General features: G+C 38.5%; 1 long non-coding RNA gene across 1 annotated transcript in view; it reads left to right on the top strand.

The window, feature by feature from the left end:
- Window positions 1–3,558, top strand: part of LOC115939736 (uncharacterized) — a 786,065-nt gene extending 782,507 nt beyond the window's left edge. The window contains exon 5 of the long non-coding RNA XR_014139548.1: window positions 3,419–3,558. This is a non-coding gene — a long non-coding RNA (uncharacterized LOC115939736). The remainder of the gene's footprint in view (window positions 1–3,418) is intronic.
- Window positions 3,559–5,305: the final 1,747 nt, after the last annotated feature.

Below are 5,305 nucleotides of genomic sequence, written 5' to 3'. Positions count from 1 at the left end.
CAGTTTCATTGCTATAAAAACTCCGTGAAGATGTCACCTTTTCCTCCAATCTCTCCCGTACTCTGCTGCCTGCAGAGTGCCTCATATTCTTCAATGTGTTAGCCGGTCACTTTGTTGTAAATCCTTTCTGGATCCTGATCCATGAAAACTGACCATGGCCTTTAAATAATGCTCTCTTGGGCACCTGGGTGGCTCAGTTGGTTGGGCGACTGCCTTTGGCTCAGGTCATGATCCTGGAGTCCCAGGATCGAGTCCCGCATTGGGCTCCCTGCTCAGCAGAGAGTCTGCTTCTCCCTCTGACCCTCCCCCCTCTCATGCTCTATCTCATTCTCTCTCTCAAATAAATAAAATCTTTAAATATATATATATATAAATAATGCTCTCTCCGCCCCTGACATCCATTGTGAGGCCAACCATATTCAATTTCACGTAACTGTTTAAATTAAGTGTTTCTGTTTAGTAACCTGCAACGAAGGCAGAGATAATATCATGTCTAGCTATGTGAGTCCACGCTATAGTGCTGTGTTGGATAGAAATGAGGTCCTCAGGAGCCAATGGATGAATTAAAAATAATAGATAAAGCAGTAAACACGTTGACAGTAGAACTGTGAGTGGTTGAGAGCTGGGACTCTGGGTTCAGAGATACGTGTTCAAGCAAGGAAAGTTACACGCTCTCAAACACACATGGTGGAAGTAATAGAATTATGCATGCAAAATGGTTGGCAGGGAGGAACAGCATATAGTAAGCATCAAGTAATGTGCGGTACCATTATAACATTTCAGGAATGAATAGTTTTAATAATCTGCAATACTCCTATAAATTAGATTGCCAAAATTGCAACTTAGGTCTAGGAATATGAGTTTTGGAAAAAAAAGTTAATTTTTTTAGTAATCTCTGCATCCAATGTGGGACTCAAACTCACAACCCTGAGATCAAGGGCCGCATGCTTCTCTGACCGAGCCAGCCAGGTGCCCCTAGATATAGGAACTTTTTAAGATTCTTGATACGTATTGGAAACAGCAGTTGTCTAGCATCTGTATTGGATGTGGCTGCCAGGGCACTGCTAAGACTGAAGGGTGAATTACCCTACCCTCTACCCATAAGCCATTTCCTCACAATGCAGGGTCCTGGGAGACAGCGTGTGTTGGGCAGAACTGTGGTCTCATGTCCACCACTCACTTTATCAGGAATGGAGGAGAGGAAGAATCTGGTGTTCCGGTGATTCCATAGAGGAAGGAGATCAAGTGGGATAAATATTCCCTAAAGGCCACACAAAATCAGAGAAAAATAATTTCACTCCCAAATGAAACTTGGTATCATTGTGAAATGTGAATGCATGCTAGACAACACATAATAAAGGCAAATATCTACTATATTGACTAAATAATGAAACTAATTGGAGAATTTTTTATCCTGTCATTTCAAAATGAACTATTAAATTAGAATTCTTCTTACTGTTCTGTTCATATCCATTTTTGATGACTCTCAGATACACTGTAAGAAAATTCATTTGTGGCATTATTCTGTGTTTATTTACAGAATGCTTTAGCAGATGGAAGCATGTCATTTTTAAATTAAAAAAAAAGAATAAAAAAATCCATGAAGCAAAATAAAAGGTGGCCTGAGTCACCCAGGCGCCCAAGAAACCATATATTTTAAAGAATAAACTCCATCTGACAGTCAAGGAGCCACAATGTCCAACCTCAGGCTGTGCCTAAAATCATAGGCTTTTCCACTAACGAGAGTGTGATCAGAGGAACACAAGTGGCAAAAGGGATGACGTTTTATATATTAGAAATTTTCTTCTGGACCCTGTTACATAAATGGAGATGAAAAGGGACGATACGATTTTAGTCATCCAGCTAATGTTGGATATCAGATATCGACTCAGCAAGATATTTCTTTTGCCATTAAGCTTTACTTAAAATTTATTTTACTTAAGTGTAGTGATATGTCTTAGATTTTTTTCTCCCCCAACAGAATCTAATATCCAACAAGAAGAAATTTACTAAATAATTTATGGGGCATTCAAAAACGGAAATATTATCATTGATATATGTTTACAAACCAGTTACATGAGCACATGCCAGTTTAAACTATTTAAAATAAACATTACACAATAACATCTATATTATAGTCCAAAGTGTGTGTATTGTGTAAACACCCTTACTTTAGAAACATTTATATCTCTAGTACTTGACAAAGGAAAGTACAACTAAACTTTTATATTTAAAAGTTAATTTTGGGATGCCTGGGTGGCTCAGTCGGTTAAGCAACTGACTTGATTTTGGGTCAGGTCACCATCTCAGGGTTGTGAGATGGAGCCCCGCATTGGGCTCTGCGCTCCTTGAGGGGTCTGCTTGAGATTCTGTCTCTCCCTCTGCCTCTCCCACACTCATGTGTATGCTCTCTCTCTCTAAATAAATACATAAGTAAAATCTTAAAAAAATAATAAAAGTTAATTTTCATGAGAGAAAAAAGTGAAAATAGAGATGCTTGCCTCATTACTGTTGATAAGAGAAAGCTCATAAACATAACATTTAATTCAGTGTAATGAAACTGGAAAGGATCAATTCTTCAGGACTGAAAAATGTCACTGAGATATACACAAAAGATAGAGTACTTCCATTAAGTCTATTTGTTTCAATAAGAGGAGATTATACAGTGACCTTTTCTTTAGCTGCCTTGGTTTCTCCATTTTTAATCATTATGCAAGATTTGGTAAGAATCCTTACTGACACCTTGCTCCTCAGGGGGCAATTAAAAGAGTGGTGAATTCACTGGAAACTGAAAATCATTTCACTTTACTACTAAAAATGACAGGAGACAGGCCAACATATCTGGACCAGCAAAACACTCCTCCAATGTTAATAACACAAGAATCCATAAAGTTGTGCTTAAGGAAAATTACACATCCAAAAGAAAACTGTAAAATCCACATCACAAACAGATTGGTTACAATTAATGCTCTATTACACAAAATTTAGAGCTATAGTCCTACATTTATCATTTTGTACATATAAAATAAATTTGTTCCCGGAAAAAGTGCTATTTTGGTTTTTGTCCATCTTGCTTTTTTAATTTTCTATTTCCCCATCATGTTACTTTGCTAAGGATTTTATTTTTCAAAGTTGAGAAACAAGGTATCAACATTTTTTTTATCCAAAGCAAATTAACTTAAACAATTATGTTGATTGAGAAATATTTGTATATATTTTAGGGAAAAATACTCAGAGTAAAATGTAGTATAAGAGGTTTATTATTCGGGGCGTGTACCACTAGGTGCTTTAACAAGCAAACCCCCACATCTTAGCAGCTTCACACAACAAAAGTTAATTTTTCCTCTCGTGTCAATGCCCATAAATGATGACAAGTAGGCTTACTTTCCATCCTGTGGTTTCTTTGTCTCTTCCTTAGATCCCCTGATTTTTCCATTCGAACCTCTGCGTGGCGGGAGAGGGAAGGAATGACGTGAAGGTACAACGAATACAGGTAGACCCACTTTTTGAAAGTTCGAGTTATGCCACTTTTGCTTTTACGAAAGACCTGTATTATTGTAGTATCGGTTTTCACGAACCAAAAGAAATCTGGAGAGGATTTGCTCTTTTACCAAATAAGGTGAAAAGCAAAAGTAGCCTCCAGTGTTTGTTTTGCCTAGAGCAGAACCCTTATAAAGGCAGCTCAGGGAGCGCGGCGCCCCCCAGCGCCGTCTCCGGGAACTGCACTCAGCAACTCGGCATCCAGCCCCCAGAGCTTTGAACGGTGTCTGTGAGCATGTGTGCTTTCTCTCCGTTTGTTCTGTGCATCCTTTAGTCAGATGTATCCTGAGGTGTCAGAAAAAACTAAGAGTGCTTATTTTTGGGGTCTGGAAATGCTCAAAACATTTTTCCATTTAAGTGAATGTTACTTGCCTCTTTGCTTCACCCCATTTTGCTTTACTGGAGGTTTCATGGGAATGGACTATTTTTGGATAGTGGGAAAGGTCTGTAGTTTTTGAGGCCAGGCCTCGTTGTTACCCATGTCCTTACTCCCCATATTCCCCTGTCCAGATATCAGATCTGTAGTTCCACATAATTATCGTGGGTGATAACTGGTCTTGACATTTTTCTCAAGAAGGAGATGAAGAACAGAGGTATTGGTGATCATTAGCATTTTCTGTAAAAATAAGTTTCATTTGAAAGTTGTTTTTAATAGGTAGCAACTTGAGTTATATATCTTCTTTGAAGTATTTATTATTTAAAGGTGTGATCACTGTGGCTATATCTTTCTTAACTAAGATTTTAAGAGGGGACAAAAATGAAATAAAATTATATTTATGAACTATATATATAAATACATAACTATATAGAAATATATTTAAATATATATATCTCCGAAATTTACATTACCAGCCTAGATCTTTACTTTGAACTCCAGAGCTGTGAGACTAATTACCTATTGGAATATGTGCTTTCAGGTCCAATTCCATTTAATGGGCAGTCCATTCTGTTGGATGTTTGAGTCTACTCATTCCTTAACATCCTACTTCTATCAACATAACTTGACAACATTATCCTGAAAAGAGAAGCAGAATTGGACCCCTGTCACTGATATTTCTCTGGCCCAATCCACTATTACTTCTTTACTCGCTGGCAAAATACCCTTCCCACTGTTCTCTTCCTCTAGCTTAACAATTGTGTTGGGTTTTTTTGTTTTTGTCTTTTTTCACCAAGCAGCCTGTGGTTAAGGAAAAAAAAAAAAGTTAAATGCCTTAAATTGATTTACAAAACCACATCGATCTGCCTCACACAGCTCAGCTCTGACCTCTGACTTCATCTCTTCTTATCCTTCCCTCCCGTTCTCACTGACCTCCAGGCTAGGCCTCCGCTTGAGGGTGTCTCTTCACTTCACAACCTCATCTCATCAGGCCTTTGCTCTAATGCTGCTCAGTGAGGCCCCCTCTGAGTCGTCTACGTAATGTTCAGTATCACAACTTCCAACTCCTGGCAAGGCTCCTGGCAAGGCTCAGCCCCATTTTCTGTTTCCCGTAACTACATGTGAGCAAGGAAGTATAATTTCTCAGCCACTGAGATTTCTTCCTCTTCTTCTTCTTTGATTTGTTTTTGTTTGTTTGTTTGTGATTGTTGTTACTGAAACATAATCTGCCAAAACAGGCTAATATGTTTTAAACAACCTTTCTTGTAAGTACTTTTTAAATTGCCCATTTCTCTGCACTAGGATATATTATTCATGATAGTGATGCCAGGCAGGCCAGGTCCGAGGACCCAGAGAGGGTCCAGCAGGACCAGCCAATAAGGTCCTTGG

This window comes from Leptonychotes weddellii, chromosome 13 (genome assembly GCF_054177405.1).
Source record: "Leptonychotes weddellii isolate Sample4059 chromosome 13, ASM5417740v2, whole genome shotgun sequence".
Classification (NCBI taxonomy): Eukaryota; Metazoa; Chordata; class Mammalia; order Carnivora; family Phocidae; genus Leptonychotes; species Leptonychotes weddellii.
Note: the sequence above shows the minus strand (reverse complement) of the source record. Positions and strands in the feature narration are given on the sequence as shown.